Source organism: Canis lupus, chromosome 32 (assembly GCF_003254725.2).
Source record: "Canis lupus dingo isolate Sandy chromosome 32, ASM325472v2, whole genome shotgun sequence".
Lineage (NCBI taxonomy): Eukaryota > Metazoa > Chordata > Mammalia > Carnivora > Canidae > Canis > Canis lupus.
The window spans coordinates 31716524-31740448 of record NC_064274.1 but is presented as its reverse complement, the minus strand read 5'-3'; the positions used below and the strand labels follow the sequence as shown (position 1 = coordinate 31740448).

The window sequence follows — 23925 nt, the reverse complement described above, 5'->3', positions numbered from 1 at the left end:
TGAGTAATTACTAATCATATGGCTTCACCTAAATGCAAGAAGAATGAGGGGCACCTGGTGATTCAGTAGGTTAAGTGTCTGCCTTCAGCTCAGGTCATGATCCCAGGGTCCTGCGATTGAGCTCCATATCTGGCTCCCTACTCAGTGGGGAGTTTGCTTCTTCCTCTGCCACCCCCTCCCCCCACCCCGGCTCCTGCTTTCTCTCTATTTCTCTCAAATAAATAAATAAATTTAAAAAAAAAAATAAATGCAAGAAGAATGAGAAATGTATTCTAGTGGTATACCCAGGAAGATGAGGAAAACACAGATACTGATGAACAATTGTTCTCTCTACCACAACCTATAATCAAAACAATATGTTACCACCCTAGAAAAAGACAACTAGATCAGGCAAGTAGAATAGAGGAAAGATCCATGTATATTAAATAGTCAATTTCAAATTTAAAAATAAATATATTCATTGGCTCTTTGAAAATCTAGCTTAAAATAAGAAATAAAAGCTCTATTTTGGAAAGATATTTATATAAGGCTATTTATCATAGAAATTTTTTGTAATGATTTACAAACACATAAACTAGCAAAACAAACCCATGAATGTCCAAGCTGAATCAGTTGTGGTGTATCATACTAGGGGATATAATTCTATAATTTAAAATGAGTTAGATTCATATTTATGAACTAGATGAATGTTTATGTTACATGAGTGATGCAATGTATTTGATACAATTCCATTTTTGTAAAAATAAATCATCTTTAGAATTGTGTATACAAAAAAAAAAAGAATTGTGTGTACATATCTTCTTATATATATTTGTATGGTCAAGGAGAAATATGCTAACATTAATTACCCAGGGTAGGAGGTGGAAAAAGAGACAAGGAAATCATTAACTCTTTTTTCATTCAGTTTAGCTTGTTTCATTCATGAATTTCTTTTCTAAGACAAAATAATAAAATGTGAAATGAAAAAATAAAACTCTCTATGATACAAATAAACAAATGTCTTCCATCTGGAAACAGACAAGAAGCTGCCTCTTCTGAAATGTTGACACACAAATTTGAACTAGTTTCTTGACTTGCCTTTACTTTGTCTTACAATAGTTCTCTACCTGCCTGTCTGTCTTTAAGTACTTGCAAGAGAGAACTGCTCTTAACAGGTAGATGACATTGCTGAAATAGTATTTGGGTGATAACTGTTTTTAGCTGAAATAATTCTGGATATACTTCTGTGGAACATGTGGGAAGGCAGTTTGGTATAATGATACCTAGTGTGTGATATTCAGATTATGCTAATGTTTAATAATGATATACATACATATGTAAGTATGTATATATGTATATGCATATATACATATATATTTGTATTACCTTATAGAAATCTTTCTTTTTAAACATTTTTAAGTTAATTAATTTATTTAGTTTTGTCTTACAGCATCTTTATATCAGTCCTAAAAGGAAGAAGCTTCATAGATGGAAGAAACTAAGAAATTAAGTACTGGTGTATTTTCCAGAGCTAGGTAATAGAACTAGAATTTGAATTAGTTCTTTCCGATTCTTAATTGCTTCATTAAAATAGGCTATCTATAGCATTTCAAGTGAGCAAAAACTCTGTTGTTATTTAAATTTGCTATTAGTAACACTTGTTGGGAAATTTGTTAGTACACTGGGACCAGCTTTTAAAGATTTTATTTATTTATTCACAAGAGACACACAGAGAGAGATAGAGAGAGAGGCAGAGACACAGACAGAGGAAGAAGCAGGCTCCATGCAGGGAGCCTGACGTGGGACTGGATCCCAGGTCTCCAGGATCATGCCCTGGGCTAAAGGCAGGCACTAAACTGCTGAGTTGCCCAGGCTGTCCAGGACCAGCTTTTAAAAGTGGAGTGCTATCCTACAGGGGTGAATGGATTTTCTTATCAAAATCTCATATTTCGATTAAAACTGTCTTCTGGGTAGAATAAGCTAGATCTTGGTAATTGATTTTGTTTATTGCGATAAAATATATATAACATGGGCAGTCCTGGTGGCTCAGCGGTTTAGTGCCGCCTTCAGCCCAGGGTCTGATCCTGGAGATCCGGGATCGAGTCCCACGTCGGGCTCCCTGCATGGAGCCTGCTTATCCCTCTGCCTGTGTCTCTGCCTCTCTCTCTCTCTCTCTCTCTGTCTCTCATGAATAAATAAATAAAATCTTAAATATATATATATATGTGTATATATATATATATATATATATATATATATATAGCATAAAAGTTACCATTTTAACCATTTTTCAGTGTACCATTCAGTGGCATTAAGTACATTCACATCATTGTGCAAACATCACACCATCCATCTCTAGAACTTTTTCATCTACCCAAAATTAAACTCCTTACTCACTTCTCCAAACTCCTGGAAGCCACGATTCTAATTTCTGTGTATAAATTTTGACTGCTCTAGGTACTTCATCAATGTGGTATGTCATATAGGACATATCCTTTTGTGAATGGCTTAAAGTGTTGTCTTCAAGGTCTATCCATTTTGTGGTATGTGTCAGAATTTCTTTCCTTTTTAAATTTGCATAATATTCCATATGTATATTCCAATGTATATACCACATTTTGTTTCTCCATTCACCCATCAATTAGCACTTGGGTTGCTTCTACCTTTTGGCTATTGTAAAAAATGCTGTTATCAACATGGGTAATACAAATACCTGTTCAAGTAGCTGCTTTCTTTTTTAAAAATTTTAATTCCACTTTGTTAACATACAGTGTTCTATTGGGTTCAGGTGTACAATACAGTGTTCAACACTTCCATACAATACCCAGTGCTCACCACAGCAAGTGTACTCTTCAATCCCCCATCACCTAATTCACCCATTCTTCCATCCTCCACATCTCTGGTAACCATCAATTTGTTCTCTATAATTAAGAGTCTGTTTCTTGATTTGTTTCTCTGTCTCTTTTGTCCCCCTTTACTTGTTTGTTTGGTTTCGTAAATTCCACACTGGCGTGAAATCATATGGTATTTGTCTTTCTCTGACTGACTTACTTCACTTAGCATTATACTCTCTAACTCCATCTATGTTACTTAAAATGGGAAGATTTCATTCTTTTTTTATGGCTGAATGATATTCCATTGTATATATGCCACATCTTTATCCATTCATCAATTCATAGACACTTGGGCTGCTTCCAATAACTTAGCTATTGTAAATAATGCAGGTATAAATATAGGGGGCATGTATCCCTTTGAATTAGTGTTTTTGTGTTCTTTGAGTGAATTTCCAGTAGTAAGGTAGTTTTATTTTTAACTTTTTGAGGAACCTCCATACTGTCTCCCATAATGGCTGTACTAATTTGCATTCCCATCAAGAGTGCATGGGACTCCTTTTCCTCCACATCCTCAGTAACCCTTATTGTTTCTTGTGTTGTTGATTTTGGCCATTTTGACAGGTATGAGGTAATAGCTCATTGTAGTTTTGACTTGCATTTCCCTGATGGTAAGTCATGATAAACATCCTTCATTTTAAAAAGATTTTATTTATTTATTTGAGAGAGAGAAAAAAGGGGGGATGGGGAAGAGCAGAGAGAAATAGAGACATGCAGACTCTCTAGTGAGCATGGAACCCAATACAGGGCTCGATGCTGGGCTCAATCTCATGACCCTGAGATCATGACCTGAGCCAAAATCAAGAGTTGGACACTCAAATGACTGAGCCACCCAGCCGCCCTAATGACAAATGTCTTTTCATGTGTCTGTTGGCCATCTGTATGTCTTCTTTGGAGAAGTGTCTGTTCATGTCTTCTGCCCATTTTTTAATTGGATTATTTGGTTTTGGGGTGTTGATGTGTATAAGTTCTTTATAGATTTTGGATTGTAACTCTTTATCAGATATATCATTGGCAAAAATCTTCTCCCATTCTGTAGGCTGCCTTTTAGTTTTGTTCATTGTTTCTTTTGCTGTGCAGAAACTTTTTATTTATCTGTAGTTTCAATAATTTATTTTTTGCTTTTGTTTCCCTTGCCTCAGGAAGTATATCAAATAGCTGCTTTCAGTTCTTTTGGGTATATGCCCAGAAGTAGAATTGCTGGATCATGTAGTTATTCTACTTTTAATTTTTGAGGAATCACCATACTGTTTTCTATAGCAGCTGCACCATTTTACATTTCCACCGGCAGTGTACATTCCTTTACTTCCTTGCCAACACCTGTTTTTTGTTTGTTTGTTTACTTTTTGGATAATAGCCATCCTAATGAGTAAAATGGTATCATTGTGGTTTCGATTCACATTTTCCTAATGTGTAGTGATGCTGAGCATCTTTTCATATGCTTCTTGGTCATTTGTATATCTTTCTTGGAGAAATGTCAGTTCAAGAACTTTGCCTGGTTTTTAATTGAATTGTTTGTTTTTTGTTGTTATTGAGTTGTAGGAGTTAATGATAAATTCTGGGTATTAACACTTTGTCAGATACATGATTTGCAAATATTTTTTTCCATGCAGTGTTCTGCCTTTTTACATTTACTGTTGAAAATGTCCTTTGATGCTGATAGTTTTTAGGTTTGGTAAAGCCCAGTTTATTTATTAGTTTTCTTTTGTTGCCTATGCTTGGTGTCGTATCTGAGAAATATTTGCCAGATCTAATGTCAGGAAGTTTTCCCCACTATTTTGTTCTGAGGGTTTTATGATTGAGGTTCTACATTTAGATCTTTGATCTCTTTTGAGTTTATCTTTGTATATGGTGTAAGGTAAAGGTCAGACTTCATTCTTTTGCATGTGGTTATCCTATTTTCCCAAAACCATTTGTTGAAAGTCTATCCTTTCATGAAATAAAATGACGTTAGTCCATACAGGGGAAAAAAATTAAAAGGAACAGTACTAAAATAATAAAAAAAATCAAGTCATAGTTATTAGGAGATTTAAAAGCAACAAGTTTATGTTGATCATGTAAACATGATTTAAATGTTTTTTTACCCCTAATATTTTATGGCTAATGAGGAAGAAGTAAAGACTGATACATATTTTTTTTTATCACATCACATTCTAGATACTTATATATGCTATTTCCTTTAATCTTCATAAACCTATATATAAATGGCCAAAATAGAATTTGAACCCAGGTGTAACTCCAGACTTTTGTTTGTCTCATATAGTGTTGGAGTCATTTTAAATATATATGTATGTGTGTATGTGTGTATGTATGTATGTAACAAACCATTAAATGTATTTTGAAAATGAAGTGTATATCTAAAATAGCAGAAATTAATTAATTTTGCAGAAAGTAGCTATACAGTTGATTATGAGGCTTGAGAATTTCTGTGCTAGTCATCTTTCCAAAATGGCTGTAATATTTAGAATGCAGGGTCTTGTTTTTTTTTTTTCCCCTTCTCAGATTACTTTGTGACCCTCTATTTCAATACATCATTGATAATTGCACTGAATTGGAGCTAATGGGAGACAGAGAAGCTGAAAGTGTGGTGTTCGAAGTTAGAGGTGGGTAAACACAGCCCTTTCACTTGAAGTAGTTGATGGAGCTTTGGAAGTACAGTCTTCAAACCTGACTGCCAAGTGATCCACTCTCAACATATCCCTCGGTTTATCTTCAGCTCTTCAGGCACTAGGCAGTATTTACGGGCAAATCAAAACAAAATGAGTGTCCTTGATTTTTCAAGTATGGATACATTTAGATGATTCTTTGAAATTTGTTCTTATCGGTTTGTATTGATAAAACTTTTTAAGAGAAAAAGCAACTTGAGTAAAGATTTTGATATCAGTCTTTTTCTGAGTGAAGCATTTATGTCAATCTAAGGGGAAGAAAGTGTTCGGAGGCTCGTCTTAAAAGGCTAGATAGGAACCCAGTGCCATTTGGTGCTAGGCCCCACTGACAGATTTACTGCCTGCTTGGAGCTGCGGCTGCAGTGTGATGGGAGTGGCAGGTGAGGGCCGCAAAGAAGAGGATTCCCATGCTCCGTGTATATGTGTAACTGGCGCATCCAGGGTCATGGAGGGGCAGGCCTGTGTTTACAGTCAGGATTTGTGGTGAAAAAAAAAGTTATTTTTCTCTTATTCCTTATAGCAAAGAACTCTCCACATTTCTTGGCTAGGAGACATTTCCAAATGACCAAACCAAAAGACAAGCATGAGGCTTTAGAAATGGGGAAATGATTCTTCCTTAGGCAAGTTCTATAGTGTGGAAAAAAGTCACAAATGCCCCCAAATTAAACTAATCTTCCCCCTCCCCCTGTTAAATAAAAGACATTTGATGTAAATTAATGGCAGTTAGGGCATGGATATGATGTCTCCTGTAAGTAGCAGGCTGTGCAGAATTTTGAACTTAGTTCATAATGAATTAAACATCAGTCTAAAAACTATCCTAGGTAATTGCTAGAGACCTACTACGGAAGTGCAGTAATGCTACCTGAATGTAATATGAATGGTAAATGCATCTAGTTCAGACAGAAAAAGGACTATTTCAGTAAGTGGAATTATAGATTCAAAGTATTTTACAGACAGAGGATTGTGTGTAAGTGTGGATAGGCTGAAATTGGAGCTAACGTGCCAGTGCAAAGAGAATTCTCCCCAAACAGTGTTGGAAAGCACTTCTTTCAGTCTGTGTTAGCACTTTTTGTGTGTGTGTGTGTGAGAGAGAGAGAGAGACAGAGAGAGGGAGAGAGGAGAGCGCGTGTGCAAGCCAGCAGGGGGAGGGGCAGGGGGAGAGAGAGAATCTTAAGTAGGCTCTATGCTCAGTGTGGAGCCAGACTTGGGGCTCTATCTCATGACCCTGAAATCATGACCTAAAGATCAAAATCAAGTCAAACACTTAACTGAGTAAACCACCCGAGCACTCCAGTATGCGTTAACATTCTAAGATGCTCTATACACTATTTACTTTCTGAAAAAAAGAATAATTTGACCCAATTAATTAGGGAACATCTTTACCCCCCACCCACTATTTAAACATATCTTCAATATTTAGAGTTGGTAATTTGGTAACTAAGTTGATAACTAATCAACTGGAAGTTAAAAATACCTTCAATACTTTAAATTGGTAGCTAATTAGGGAACAAATTGTTCGAAATAATTGTGTAGTCAAATTTGCTGGTAACTATTCTGTTACAGATACCAAATGTCTTAATCCTAGTTTCTTTTTTTTTTAAACAAATTTATTTATTTATTCATGAGAGACACAGAGAGAGGCAGACACAGGCAAAGGGAGAAGCAGGCGCCGTGCGAGGAGCCTGATGTGGGACTCAATCCTAGGACCCCGGGATCACGACCTGAGCCAAAGGCAGATGCTCAACCACTGAGCCACCCAGGTATCTTAATCCTAATTTCTTTATTTTAATTATCAGTTGCTAGATTACCTGATCCTGTCAGGCATCCACCAGATCTCATTTCTTTCTGAATCCTTAGTACCCAGCCTGGAACTTGTCTCATAGATGCTTAGTGAGTGCGTATTAAATCTGTGTTTAAAAGGAAACTTCTTGGGCACTTGTGCCACTGCATTTGTTCTTTTGAATCCTGAACACCTAAAGCGATTTTCACTTTGTGGTGCACTTAAAATGTTTATGTTTGCTTTGATGTGCCTGGAGAAGCAGTAGTACTGATTTTGCTTGCTGATAGGTGGATGTGTTTGTGGCAGGGTGCATTTTGAAATCATTTGATAATAATAAGGAACTGCTGCTAGGAATGGGAGTATGCAGAGCAGCTGAGTTAAGTTTTAATGAACTTTTATATTTAACACTTGGAGTGTATATCTTGGTGTGGTAGGCAGGGATATTACAAGTTAATGAGTTATGAAGAAATTCCTGGATGCAGAAGAAAAAGACCTAGACCAATAACTTAGGGAAACTCAATTGAGCTATCTCTCGCTTAGGGTCTGTAATAAAAAAACAAAACAAACAAACAAAAAAAACAACTAACTTGGCATTTTTCACACTACATTGTGATTATCTGTTTATGAATGAGGTTTATTTTCTATTTTTTCTTCAAATCTCTCTTATTTTTTTTTCAAATCTCTCTTAATAGTGTGTGAGGTTTACAATGTCACCTAACATATCTAATTTATCTTTATCCACTATTAGTGCCTGACCTTAATATATCCTCAATAATTAGCAATTAAAACAATAAAACAAGTGAAAGTAAACAGAATCTTATAGTGAGTATTGGAAAACTAAATTTGAATGTGTGTGTGTGCATGTGTGGAATATATATTATTTTTAGTATAATATCCATATAATGATGTTGGTGTAAAAGTTTTGTTTTGGGCTTTTGTTCATAGTAAAATAACTTTCAGTGCAATGAGGTAGTTGAAAAGTTAAATGAAGATAAATTCAAGATCAACTGTCCAGGAGCTTGAGAGTTCTCAATACTGATATATTGCAATGTGCCAAAAGGTTTGTATCCCAACGATCTTAGTTTAGTGATTCTCGGAATGCTTATTCTTTATGGACTTATATTGCTCCCACATGTTAAAAAATTTGAAAAAAATACAAATATCATGTAGAATGACTTCAATGTTGATGAAGGAGGAATGAGACTTAAAACCATTTATATACTGTACTATGAGGAGAAAGCTCAGAGCATCTTACATTTTGTTGTTAGTGGAGGCTAATAGTACATGGCATCACTGTTTGAGTGCCCTCCCATGCAAAAATAACTCAAAGCTTAGGGCACAATAAGAGTGCGTAGATGATTTGACTAGGATACACATGCTTCTTAATAGGCTGTCTGTTCCTAAAAAGAAAAAAAAAACAAACAGTTAAGCATTTTTAAGCATGTTTCTTTCAGAAGCTGAGAAAATGGAATGGAAAAAGGCCAGGGAACTTGTCTTTTCTCACTAGCCATGGACCTTGAGGGCATAGAACTCTATTTTTTACTGCACTAAATCTATTTCAGTTGCTTTGATCCCTTTGTCTTTGTTTTGAGCAAACTTGTTACATATTTCCTAAGATATATTTTTCTTATCACATCACGTTAGGTCATTTTAAATTATCAAATAGTTTATTTGAGAGTTCATCAGAGTGACAAGTTGCTTATTTTACCTGGGTATGGGGTAAGTTCAGTGGAATGTCCAGAATGCATACAGTTAGAACTACAACATGTACTTTTCACTGGAATTGTGCATTAGTTCTGCATTTGAGCAATAAGCATGGGCATGTGTTCAGGTCTGGAATTCAATATAATACCAGCTAGCAATGTAAAGTCTTGACGTATTAAGTACTACATTTAACAAAAACTGTAGTCATGTTGTATAGAAGGGACTATTGTGTAGCTTTTGGATATGAGAATTCAATTCTGCAATTCAGAGCTATTCATAGGGCCTCTGTTCCCTTCCCAACGGAAGCACTAGTTCTCAAGTCCATTTATTATCCTTAATTATGTCACTGGTCAATATCAATTTTGCAGTTAGATATTAAACAAAGGTGAATGAGGTCTCTTCTCCAAGTCAGTTTACCAGAAACCATTCAAGAGAGCTATTAGAAAGTTTGTTGGGAAAAGCCTCGATGAATTTAGCCTATAATTTAAGAAACATGTGTTTCAGCAAGCTTATATGCATCCATACTGTCAGCACAATAATATACTATCACTTTCTTTTTCCCTCATATTAGCTGGTGATGTCAGAAAGAATGTTTAGTTCTCAATATTGTGTGATTTATACTTGACTGTGTACAAATCTCTGATAGCATTATTCTAGTAAGCCAGAAATTAGTAAGAAAGCAGACTCAGGAGCTAATACCAGGTTCTGGACCAGGGCAAGTTTTAACTCCTTGGTTTTTATAAGTAAGTCTATAGTAAAAATACATGGATCTAGTACTGAGCCTTAATGGGAGAAAAGAGTAATTTTGTTCTGTTAATAAAATGCCTTATACTTTCATGTTGCAGGGTAATAATTTGGGGTAAAATTGAGCAGAGTAAAGCAATTCTTCTCGATGCAGACTTGAGCCCTGAGGTACTTTAAAAAGACATAAGACACAGTCGCAAGTAGATCACTTTCACAGACTTTCTTTGTCCAGAATCCATTTAGAAAAATGGCATGTATTATTCTGAGGGGCACTTGAAGAAAGTGGTAACTTCAACATTACCTTGGAAAATTGTGTGTGTATAAATTTTACAACTAATAATTCTGTTTTTTAAAGCATCATATTTTCTGGTTTTCCTTAAAAGAAGTTAGTTTCACAGAGAATTATGTTTCCACAGAGTCTTTGAAAGATTTAAATTAAATTTTTGAATTTTGTCCAAAGAGCAGTCTCGAGACTATAATTTTTGTATTTTTATGTGTACTAGCAGTAAACCAGATGAGAAGGAATGGGATTATCATTTGCCACCACCACCAAAGCTTGATGCACTTTCATTTGTTTTGTGTAAAGTTTACCACTATTTACCAAATATGTCTATTAAATATTGAGTCCAGATTGTTTTTGGTCAAAACTTGACTGAAGAAATAAGTTGATGAGTAGGCTTGAAGAAGCAAAAACAAGAATAAAGTCAAATTTCCAAATGGAGGAAGTGATCTCTCCTAGAAAGACAGCCTTCTGAGACTTTAAAAAGAATTGGGTGCGTAGGCACTCTCCTCTCTCAGACTGTTGAGCACAGCGTATCTGGCTGGAAAAAATCTCACCACAACACGTACATGGCTTGTGTGGTAATCCTCACAGTGATCTGAGAAGTTTCTGCTCACTGTGGTGGCATGCTGTATTCAGCCTTCCTGCAGCCTTATGCAATGGATTGCATTTTATTTCAGATTTGTTTTGCCTACAAAAGCTACTTTGGCACCTACTACTATACTAATGTTATTCACTTATATTTGTATAATATTTTAGAGCAATTGTGCTCCAAGTGTGGCACGGTCCAGGAACAGGAGCATTGCCTGGGAACTTATCAAAATGTGAATTCCCAGGCCCCGCACATGAACTACCGAGTCAGGACCTATTAGGGTGGGGCTATCCGTGTGTCAACAAGTCCCTCAGCTGGTGCTGAAGCACCCTAAAACTTGACACAGATGGACTTGGAGATTTCACAGTGTTTTCACTTTGGTATAGGTGTTAAGGCACTAATTTTGTTTTACAGAGCAATCTAAAGTTTAGGGAAGTTGATTGATGTGCTCAAACTCACTCAAATCCAAGTAACATAATTTAGATTTCAATCATATTCTTTTTGGGCCAAGCCTTATCATTCTTTCCATCCTATGGTAGCCACCGGGACTTGTCAAAGTGACTCAAACTGTGGTGACTGGGAGTTGGGGAACAGACTCAGGCTCTTGCCAAACAACTTCATGATGATGAGTGCTGTCTGGACTCTAGGAGTAACTGGCTTAAAGGGGCAAGATTGTTTTACTTCTCTTCAATGGGCAGGCAGGAAAGTGAATCTTAACATAGCTGTAATTCTTGTTAAGTCCAGAGAATCATGTCATGGATTTGGAGACTCCGAACAGAGGATGTTATTTCTCTGGTGAGATGCCCACCACACTGGCCATGTGATTTATTACCGCATCCATGATTTTCTCATTGCAGTGATGATGAGGGGCATTTATGTCTCTCTACTCAAAGTATGAACCCAAACTGGGCAGTAAGACACTGAAGGATTGTTAAATGAGTTGATTTAATTTATGATCTACAACATTTATTTGGAAAAACTGATCATGCTTTACTTTCCATGCTGATACCACTTCAAAAACAATCCTGAGAAATCCTATTTATTGCTAACTTTTCCTAACTCTTCTTTCTGTTTGATTTTTTTTTTAAGGAAAGAAAACCTTACACACTAAAGAGAAAGATAATCAAGTTCCTCTCTCTGTAAAACATCAGTTAATCTAAAAGTGGTTCAAAAAAACCTACATCATACTGGGCTACCTGCGTGGTTCAGTTGGTTAAGCATCTGCCTTTGGTTCAGGTTATGATCATCCGGTCCTGGGATTGAGCCTGGGCTCCCTGCTCAGCAGGCAGTCTGTTTCTCTCTCTCTCTCCCTCCTCTCATTCTCTCTCTCTCAAACAAACAAATAAAAAACTTTTATTTTTTAAAAAAACTTACATGATACTGACACACTATATTCCCTTACTATTTTGCCTCCATAATATATATATATATATATATATATATATATATATATATATATGAATGTGAAATACATGAGTTTCTGAAGAATGTTGTTTTGGAATGGAAGCAGAGGACTAATTATACTAAATTTTAAGGATAAGTTATAAAATACTTCAAAACTGGATTTTGGTTAGCATTTCAACATGTAGTTTTCTCCCATCTTCTGATTTGTAACTTCAAATCTAATTTTAAAAAAATGCATAATAAATCTGGAAAAGAACAATTTCTTATTTGCTCGTATTTAGCAGTGTGATATTCAAAATGGTAAATATAGTGATTCTGATATAATTTATGTAGTAGTTTTTAATTTTTAAATAAATTCCATCTACGTATTTTTGTTTAATTCATAAAATAAAAGTGTGATTTGGGATGTGTGGGTGGCTCAGTGGTTGAGCATCCGCCTTGGGCTCAGGGAGTGACCCTGGGGTCCTGGGATTGAGTCCTGCATTGGGCTCTCCTGAGGGATCCTGCTTCTCCCTCTGTGTACATTTCTGCCTCTCTGTGTCTCTCATGAATAAATAAATAAAATCTTTAAAATAAATAAAAGTGTGATTTAATTTTTATCGCATCTTACTTGATAGGTGAAGAAGCTAGTAATGAAGGATAGTTGGAAGAAAGTCAGGCAGGGACAAGGAACCCCCACCTTAAGAGGAAACCACCCTTTAGAAGGATTTTACACTACCCAGGAAGGAGCCCTCCATGCTTTTTCATGTGCTAGGTAGATGACAAAAACCTGATTGGATGACGGGTTTATGGATGGTTAATCAGATTAAAACAGCTCTGCCAGAAGCCCATAAACCCCCCTAGACTTGGGAACTCCAGTGGCAACCTCTTGGGTCCCCTGCCACTTTGGGAACTTTGTACTCTCAATAAACTTTGCTTTACTATCACTCAATAAACTTTGCTTTGCTGCCCACCACTCTTCATCCTGTTCTACGTCTTCATTTTTCAAAGCGGCATGACCCAGAACTGTGTGCACTAAAGGAAAAGAAATCCTGTAACTTTAGGCTTTAGGGAAGTGACATGAATTTTCAAAACTATAGCAAATTGGGCCCTCTGTCTTGAACTACCATTCACTCACTTTCTTTCTGCCATACTGAGCCTACCACAAAGGACATGATGAGCTATGCTTCTGGGCCCTAACTGATGGGAAAATGTTACTGGTAAATCTATAAGGGATTTCATATATATATATATGTATTTATATGTATTTTCATATATATGATAACATTTTACTTTTTCAAAATATTGTAAAAAAATCTCAGTTTAAAAACCTAAAAAAATAAAATAAAAATAAAAACCTATATTATCTTGATCCATGTTTGTCCTTGAAGTAGAGAGACTATTTTGTAGATAATATTTCTAACATTCAAAATACTTGCACTTTGAAAAAATTATGATCATTTACTCAAAGTAAATTGCTTCTTTTTTTTTTTTTAATTTTATTTATTTATTCATGAGAGACACAGAGAGAGAGAGAGAGAGGCAGAAACACAGGCAGAGGGAGAAGCAGGCTCCATGCAGGGAGCCGGATGTGGGACTCCATCCCAGGTCTCCAGGATCAGGCCCTGGGCTGAAGGCAGTGCTAAACTGCTGAGCCACCCGGGCTGCCCAGTAAATTGCTTCTAATGTAACTTTACAAAATATTGCAATACACTAAATCAAAATTTCTTTCTTTCGTAATGTTTCCTTCTATCTTTTTCTTCCTATGTTCCTACCTTCCTTCTATATCCCATATTTTAGGATCCTAAATTGTGGGAACAATTATAAAAACGTTGGAAACTCTGACTTGTTTCATCTTTAGTATTTTTGATCCTGATTTGTGTTTCTCACATAACTGGCAAAGAGGAAAAAAACATCACTGTTTGACTGGAGAGATTTATTGGTATCCAAGACTGTAAGCCCCACTCCATATTTGTAGAATCTTCAATTACTGAGCTTTAAAAAAATATATTCATAAAAGTCTAGAAAGCCTGACTTATGGAGAAAAACTGGAAAAACCATAGAAGATAATGTTGCATTTTATTGACAGCAGTGAATACTTGATCTGAAGCCAGAGTCAGCTATTAAAACAATTTTAAACAATTATCTTCAGGGAAAAGAATGTGTTATCAGTTGAATTAAGCTGCTATTTAAGCAGGCTGTGGTTTTGGAGGCTACTGCTCCTGGCACAACCAACTAAGGAAAATGGGTTAGCAATATTGAAATTGGCAAATTAAATATTGCCAGTAATCCATTTAGTCTGATGTCTAGTATCTATCAGAAATCTTTTTTGATTACTTCTTAAAGACTTCTTTCCATAACCCCCCCCAAAAAAAACATTTTTAGCAAAATATCACATGGAGTATCTTTTTTCCTAAGGCATTTAAACATAAATAGTTATTCCTTGAAATGTTATTTCACAAAAGGTTAGCATGAGGTAGAATAGGAAAGAGCCATTCCTTGTTTTCTTTCAAGACTGAGACACTTATAAGAGTTTTATTCTTATTCAGGCCCTGAGAATTACCCAGATCAGTTGACTACCAATGGGTTAATAAGAGAATAGAGAAAAGTATGACACTTAGTATGAAGAACATAAAAGCTTGTCAGCTTTAATTTGAAGTTCTTAATGTGCACACATGCCATATTATTTATGAGATAGAATGAAAGTATAGTGCTAGTTTTTTTTATTTTCCTTATGGAAAAATGAACTCAGGTCATTCATTTTCCTTTCTCATAGGGAATTGCTGTAGTAGATAATTTTGTCCAAAAATGGGACAAGCATTATTGTTGGTCCCTTGTGCTTTTCCAGAACTCTGCCAGCCAGCCCTCATCAAGAAGTTAGATTTCCCCTTGCTTTTGTGAGACCCTCCACAAACAAAATGCAGCTGAATGATAGACTTCAGAGTGCATGGCTTCTGAAGTGAGGTCATAAGATTGGTAAAGTTTCCTCCTGGCTCTCTCTCCTTTGGGACTTTTGTCCTTGGAACCTAAACACCATGTTGAGAGGAAGCCAAACATCCACATATAAAAGTCACATCTAGGTGTTCGGGCCATAGCTCCAACTGAATTCCCAGCCAACAACAACAACTAAACATGTAAATGAGTCTTTAGATAATTTCTGGCCCCCAGCCTTCAAGCCACTCCATTTGATGCTAAGTGGATTAAAGATGCATTGTCCTCACTGGGCTCTGCCTCCATTGCAGATTCATGAGACAATGAGTATTTGATGTGGTTTGGTTTATAGCAATAGATAAATAAAAGAGCGCATGCTCCAGACAAAAAAAAAAATTATAACAGCATTTCATATAATTACAATGAAAGAAAAGAATTTGTTGCACATACATGAAATGCTTCTGAAAACCAGACCTCATAAGAATTAAAATTCATCAGAAAATTAGACAAGATAAGGAAAAATTGCCATCTCTGAACATCCCTTTTCTGCTCTACACAACAATTCTTGACAGCATTTTAAAGATTATTGCTGGGATCCCTGGGTGGCGCAGCGGTTTAGCGCCTGCCTTTGGCCCAGGGCGTGATCCTGGAGACCCGGGATCGAATCCCACGTAGGGCTCCCGGTGCATGGAGCCTTCTTCTCCCTCTGCCTATGTCTCTGCCTCTCTCTCTCTCTCACTGTGTGCCTATCATAAATAAATAAAATTAAAAAAATAAAAAATAAATAAAGATTATTGCTACTTTCACTTCCTAAGGCAGTCAACTGACTGAACCACCGAGACCACCCCAAGACCACACATTTCTGACACCAACTACAGAATTTGGGGGTTCCAAAGATCACCCTCAGTTTTGCTAGTTCACTAGAAGGATACATCACACTTACTGTGGGCTGTTATACTCACAGTCACAGTTTATTGTAGGGAAAGGATAAAGATCTTTAAAAAAATCAGCCAGTGGAAGAGATTCATGAAGCAGAATCCAAGAAAGTTCCAAACAAGGAGTTTCCAGTTTTCCTTTCCTCAGGGAGTCATGGACAGTGTTACTTTTCTGGTGATGATGTGTGATGATACACATGGAGCACTGCCAACCAGAGAAACTCACCTAGGCTTCCATGACAGAGTTGACTGCCTAAATGTCTGACTGGGAGGCAGGGTTGAAACTTTTACTCTCCAGCCCCAAATGAGGTAGAGCGGATGCTGCGTGGCCCCAAACTTCCATCATAAGTCACATTGTTAGAATTTCTTATGTGTCCCAAAGCTCCCAATTTAAAAAAGATACTCTTTCTAGAGATCATCTTCCAGGAGACAAGGGTAAAATCCAGACCTCTTTTCTGGCAAGATTAATTTTTTTTCTACCTATTCTGAAGTTGAACTAACTTAAGTGACTAAATAGCTGATCTGTCTCTTTCACTTCCTGCTAAGGAATGGAGTTGGTCCTGATTATTCAAGAGGTGTCATAGAATATGTTTTATTGCCTCTTCTTAAGTAGTTATTATGTTTTGGTGATAATTTCCAACTTTTTTTTTTAAGATTTTATTTATTTATTCATGAGAGACAGAGAGAGAGAGAGAGAGAGAGAGAGAGAGAGAGAGAGGCAGAGACACAGGCAGAGGGAGAAGCAGGCTCCATGCAGGGATCCAGACATGGGACTCGATCCCGGGACTCCAAGATCACGCCCTGGGCCAAAGGCAGGCGCTAAACCGCTGAGCCACCCAGGGATCCCCCCAACTTTTTATCAGTAGGGAAACAATGGGAATGTGTGATGGGTTTGGTTCAGCTTTTCAGTACACATTCAAAGGTAAATGTTCTGGTTCTAATGCAGTAACCTGAGGCCTAACACAGTCATTAAACCATAGAGCTTCTCTTTGTCTTTTATGTATTACCCTAGCCTTACCCTTATGAATTGATACTGACTCTCTTCTTCCCCTAAACATCATCACCTCCCTATCTCCTCTCCCCATCATTGTACAAATGTTAATTAGAAGATAACATTCAAATATAAATATAAATAATAATCAAAATCTTTTTTTTTTCAGAATGAGTTTGCTGAATGATTTGACTCAATTCAAATCATTGGATTGAGTGCTGGATTATTCAAACTGGAAGGTTTTGCTTTATTTTGTTTCACTCATTCATTCAGAGTCTATTAATCTCCTGTGATGTGTCAGGTACTGATATGCACACAAATATAAATGCAATATATCTTCTCCCTATAGTGGGTAACTTTGTCAAAATATACATGACCTCTCTTCTCTCTTCTTTACTCCCTACCTTCCTGTGTTTTGTTAGTCTTTAGGATGGAGTAGAAAGTGCTGGGAAGGCGGATGTATATAAACAAAAGGTCTTTAAATGACCACACACCTCCTCTCCAACCTCTATCAAGAATTGCTGTTAGAAGTTTCCAGTCTGAAGGGGACAGGTGAGATGAATAAATAATTACAACACTCCAGGTGAAACACTAAGAGAGGTATGTTCAAAATGTTACTAAATACTTTGAAGTGTTTGGCTAACACTGTCAAAGTGGAAAGGCAAGTTAGAGGAATGGATTCTCTATTAGATTTCCCAAATTTTCATGAAAAATAGAAAATAATTGAAAGGAGAAAAAGATGTGTCCAGGTACTTTTAAAGTTTGCATTATATTTTGTTTTGATCCTATTAATTGATGCTTGTTAAATGTTTGGCATGGATTATTTTCTTGATTAGATAGAATGGTGAGTTACTGGTAGTGATGAGTGTTTTAATCATGGTCTGACATATAGTTTTAGAGGAGAATAAAATTAGGTAGCTTTAGAATGGTAGAAATTTAAAACATATATATTTAGTCATTAATTATATAACACTGTTCATAGGCATCTTACTGTAAGAAGAAAAACAAGCCTTTTTTTTCTTTTTCATTAAAAAGAAATCTATATAGATGTAGCCTAAAGAGGATGAAAGTGTCGGTTTTTACATTTAAGGATTTGTGCTTTATGAGCCTTGATATGTTAATGCTTCCTCTGGGACTCTTCTGGATGAGCACATTGCACAGGTGGCCCATTGAATTTATAGACACAATAACTAAACAGGAGAAATAAGAGGCCAGATCATTTGTGGCACATGGGATGCAGCTGGCTTGGCCACTTAACAGCCAACATAAGTTTTATATGACATAGCCACTTACTAAAGCACAGGAGATATTCTTTTTCCTGGGACTCCAACCTAGTGCTTTTTTTTTTTTCACTCTTCCTTTGCTCTGGCACAGATCAGGAAAGGCTCTGAGAGCTGCTTTGTCAAACTCCAAAATGAGCAATTAATTTACAATAATTTATAAGGTTCTGAAGCTCCTTGAAATGAACATCTGTTAAATGCAACTTCGCTTTGTAACATTCTGAAACGTCAGTGAGTCAAACAGTTAAGGGGCTTGGAAATTGAAAAAGGTAAAGTGCCTGTGTCTGAAGAAAATTTGAAAAAGCCAGGGAACTAGCTTTTGCAAGTTAAAGTGGTTATTTTATTTTATTTTTTTAAAGATTTTATTTATTAATCATAGAGACACACAGAGAGAGAGAGGCAGAGAGAGAAGCAGGCTCCATGCAGAGAGCCCGACGCAGGACTCGATCCAGGGTCTCCAGGATCACACCCTGGGCTGCGGGCGGCGCTAAACCGCTGCGCCACCAGGGCTGCCCTAAAGTGGTTATTTTATTATTTAAATTGCAACCACCACTTGGTGGGTGGGAGTAGGGTACTTAGACCAGAATATCCTCCAGAACATCAAGATATCTATTGCCAAGCTTTGTTGAGAATAAAAAATAAAAATCATTACGCACAAACATACACAGACTCTAACTTTTGAGACTTAGAATTAGTTATGGGCAAATACTTTTAAAGATTTTCCTGCCAGTTTAATCTAAGCTAGTGCCATATTCAACATGGAGGTGGTCTAGAGAGCATCACTATTTCCATTGAGGTATATGGGTCCTGGAAAGAGAGGAGATGAAAGCATGAAAGAAATGGAAAAAAGAAAGAGTAATATATAAAACAAGAGTAAACAAGAGTAAACATGAGGGGGATCCCTGGGTGGCTCAGTGGTTTAGCGCCTGCCTTTGGCCCAGGGCGCGATCCTGGAGTCCTGGGATCGAGTCCTGCGTCGGGTTCCGGCATGGAGCCTGCTTCTCCCTCTGCCTGTGTCTCTGTGCCTCTCTCTCTCTCTATGTCTATGATGATAAATAAAATCTTAAAAATAAATAAATAAATAAATAAATAAATAAATAAATAAATAAAACAAGAGTAAATGAGAAGTAGGATATGGTAGAGAGAAAAGAGGCAAAAAGATTGTTTTCTTTACTTTTGCATATTATTTGTATCAAGATAAGTTAATAAGATATTAATCGGTTTTTCTCTATTATTATTCCCTGGGCTCAAGCCTATAGCCAGACTCTGGTGCCCTTGGACAGTTTGTTTAGAGGGCGAAGGTGGAAGTTATTCACAAACAACCTGTGTTTTTGGATTTGTTTTCTAGAATCTTGAGCTTTTTGAAGAGCAAGAGATGAGAACAAGGACATTAGATGTTGGAGTGGGCCTGGAAGACGTTTGGTCCCTAAATGGGAGGTGGAAAGTCCTCAGAGGGCCATGCTGACAAGATGGGCCCTAGAGCTGGGTCCTTAGTCAAGGACTCTCTTGTGTTACATATGACATAAAAGCAGCCCCATCTAAACTTGGACAACGGACATCTCTGCACCAACCTGTTCAGAGAAAAAAGCAGAGGAACCTTCCTGATGTACTGACATGGTGTGGGATCTCTGGACTACTGTGATACTTGTGTGGAGGAAGGGAATCTTCCCATTAATTGAGGAAAAATTCTCTGTGTTCCAATGGGATGAGGGTTCAGATTAGGGTGAGAAGTTTCACATTTCTCTCTGCTACATTTGGTGTGTGGGCTTGGAATTTCCTTTTTAATAACTCCCAAGTACATCATACTCATTTCTTGTTTTATTTGTAGCAGAGAAAAATATTTACAGTATTTTTATCTTTGACCTTAGAGATAGGTATGCGTATAGGTTTAGATATATATGTATAAATGTAGTTATTTTCACCCTGCCTTTTCCCACAAATGATTTTAGACAATATAATTGCTTTGTTTGGGGAAATTATCAATTCAGTGCTAAAAATCTCTCTTCCACATTGACAATAAAATATAGCTAAAAAATATTGTGCTACCAATTGACTTGAGACTAGAGCTAAATCTAAATTTACTCATTGTTTAAGATACATGGTTTATTTAAAAATTAAGAATTTACAAAATTCTATGGCTTAGAGAGTTGGTATTTTCATGAGCCCACATCATGTAGCAGCTAATGAATTTAAGCTCTAAGGCCAGACATACCTGAGATTCAATTCCAGGTTTCTTAATGCTATCTTTGTAATATTGGGCAAGTTATTTTCTCCTTAGTTGTATAGGGTCATTGTGAGGATTGACTGTAAATGTGGGATAAAGCACTTGAGCAGTGCCTGCACAGACTTCATGTTTAATGTTTAATAATGCTAGTTAGTTCTTCCTACTAAAGAGTCCTGCTATCAAGAACTTAGGATGTACCCATGTGAGGCAAGCAATCCATTTGTTCAAAACAAGTCATAATCCTTGGTTTATTTAAGTTAGACTCCTAAGAATCCCCAAAAACACATTTTAGCATTGCTACTATGTGTACCCAGAGAAATAAATCTATATTTCTTTGGGATATCTTATAAGTCAAATGATTTACTACTTCAAACTGATACTTCCCTAGACTTACAATGAAAAATGAGATGTCTTTATTCAATGACAATACCTGTGTTGGCTTGCTTTTTCCAAAAGTAGTAATGGATTACACTAAATTATTAGCATAGTTTTCCCACTTTTACCTGTTACTTCTACATATTTATCTGTCTCTCTGTGTACGTGTATGCTTGCCTGTGTGCATGTGCACATATGCCTACATTCATGCCCCTAAAGAATGTAAAGTTAATTAAGTTCAGTACCTTAATAGGTGTTGATGTTATCACATTGGCCCAATAAATGCTGTGCACCAATTTTTATCTATCTATCATCTATCTATCTATCTATCTATCTATCTATATCTATCTATCTATCTATCTTTGGGAGACAGTGAGTGAGCAGGAGGAGGAGCAGAGGGAGAGGAACAAGTTGACTCCACACTGAGTGCAGAGCTTGATGTGGGCCTGATCCCAGGACCCAGAGATCATGAGTGGGGATGCTGAGTTGACTGAGCCACCCAGGCACACCCTGTGCACCAATTTACAAACTAATTCAGACTACTGAGAATCCATGGCAGGACTAGATAATGCATTTTTAGAGCATATTTGTACAATACATGACATATGCTGATATAAATCATTTTTAAGAGGGATCCTACAGGGGGTAATACTTGCTTATTCAGCAGTTTTTGTTGTTGTTGTTGTTCAGCAGTTTTTTAAGGAAAAAATGTGGTCTTTATTTGAATAATATAACTTCTACCTCATTTAAGATATTTATTAGAAAGTTATTTTTACTTGGGAATTTATTATTGCTCATAAAAATAATTAGAATAACCAAACACGTACAATGGAGTGAAAAATACACACTGTTAAGTAACAATATGTGGTGATTATTTAGTTCAAAAATACCAAAAATCCATAGGGTGGTAAGATTGTCCTTCCTTACCAAAAAGGCGTGGAAACCTTTGTTAGATGGAATTGGCAATAAGGTTTCCTCATTGACTGCATTGGAAGTTTTGTTTTCTTACATAAGGCTTGAACACGGATTGTGGAGTTGTTTCTCCTCTTGCAAACATTGAGAATTCTGTCTTTAAGGTTCTCTGTGCTTCCTGTTATCTTCTAGATCTAGGCAGAGCAGACTGTGGAAGGGTTTGCTCTGATGGCACATGCTGTCTGTGTTACACATTGTTTTACTCTGGAAATACTCTTTTAGAACTACAGTTTGTTTCCTGTCTCCTGGAGTTCATGTCAGAGGTGGGAGGGACTCTGAATGTCCTAGATCAGGGTTTTACTGAAAAAGGTTTTCATTTTTTCTTGAAAAAGTCATGGAGGAAAAAAAAAAAGGAAGGGCATGTGAAATTACAAAGTAAATTGTTTCAGTTGCAAACATTACCTTGAATGTTTTCTTAAGGCTCAGAGAGAATTATTTGTGGCAGCAGAATGAATGACTCTAAGAGGTCAATATCCAGTTGACTTTTTACAGAGTTTTACTAATCTAGGTAAAACATTATCCTATTATTGGGAATATTGGATTGCAAAGAATGATTCATTGATAAGCCCTGCTTAAAAAAGAGAGTTTAGCTATTGAGCAGAGCCAAATAATAGATTTTTGTAACTTCTAAGAGTTTATCCCCAAACGAGAGTATATGCACAGACTTGACTATATCAACTTGTTCACTGTAGCTTTATAGTATGTTTTTTTAGCTGAGAGAACAAATTTCCCAGTATAATTCTTTTCTAAAAATGCTGATCATGTATTCATTCAGAAAATCTCAGGGGCATCTGAGTGGTTCAGCAGTTGAGTGTCTGCCTTTGGCTCAAGTCCTGATCCTGGGGTCCTGGGATTGAGTCCTGCATCAGGCTCCCTGCAGGGAGTCTGCTTCTCCCTTTGCCTGTATCTCTGCCTCTCTCTGTGTCTCTCATGAATAAATAAATAAAATCTTTAAAAAATAATCTGTATATCTGTCATATTCCATCACCTTTGCCATAAGGTATATTTTAATGTAAATTATATTAACTCTGCAAATAAATATAGTAGAATTAAATCTGTACAGTTTTGAGTTTTTCATCTAAGAATATTGAATTTTTTTAACATTGAGGAAGTACATTATATCTAGCATTATCCAATTTTATATTTGTGATTGGACTCATTTTTATGCTTGTCAAGGTAATTTTTAATCTTGTTTTTGTCACCTGTGTAATATACATTAGATGTATAACTTAGCTTCAAAAGTTTTGGTGAGGATATTTTTATATGTTTAGCAAAGTCAGTGTTAAAACTGTTAACAGGACAAAGCCATGTACACGAAGCCAATAAAATTCACTGAATTAAATGGCATAGATTTGTGATCTATTTAAGAGGCTTAACCAATCTCTAACTCTGTTTAACATAAAAACTATATTTTTAACATAGAATTTAATTTAAAAATAATATTTAAAAATCATTCAGGAAGACTTTGAGGGGCTTTATTGTCTCCATGTCATTTTATATGGGGTACCATTCATATATAAAGTATTCATAACTGATGCTAATGTTTGGTAGAATGCCCAATAAACAGGTTTCATTTCCTAAATACAGTAGTAAATATCACTCCTGCCCTACAAAACTCCACATTCTTCTGCTCCCTTTTCAAAATCTCACCCTTGCTCAATGGCTCTCAGCAGATCTCTTCTATTGAGTCTGTTCCTACTTGTCCAGTTTGCCCAGTATTTAGCACAGTTGCTGAGGTAATGCAAGTCAGTTTTCACTACTTATTAAGGATCCATAAATCTTGCCAGGGAAGAGATAAGCAATCTTTCTGTTGCTCTCAACTTTGAATCTGATGTTCAGATGAGCCCTGACTGTACTAGCTTGGCTTTTTTCTAACTAACTTCCGGGTTTCATTCACATCCTTAAAACAACTTTCTAGGAAAATGTCAAGGAAATAAAAACTTTTCAAAATTTATAAGAAAAATATCAATTGCAATTGCATAGCATATTTTTCCCCCAAATTTAAATTCACTCATATTTTTATTATGCAAATGTAGATCCCATGATTACTAATTTATAATTTAAGTACAACCAAAAATGAAATCTCGTCCGGAATATCAGGCTGATTTGGGCCCTACCCTCACTAACCCTTTATTTCTGAGAACTTGATTTCTATACTTAACACCCAGCCTTGCTGACTGAGGTATCTGAGGCATTGG

At 36.4% G+C, this 23925-nt stretch overlaps 1 long non-coding RNA gene across 1 annotated transcript in view; it reads left to right on the top strand.

The window, feature by feature from the left end:
* The window catches only part of LOC125754173 (uncharacterized), a 151465-nt gene extending 128391 nt beyond the window's left edge, over positions 1-23074 (top strand). Inside the window, exons 6-7 of the long non-coding RNA XR_007407720.1 lie at positions 17299-17428; positions 19505-23074. This is a non-coding gene — a long non-coding RNA (uncharacterized LOC125754173). The remainder of the gene's footprint in view (positions 1-17298; positions 17429-19504) is intronic.
* Positions 23075-23925: the final 851 nt, after the last annotated feature.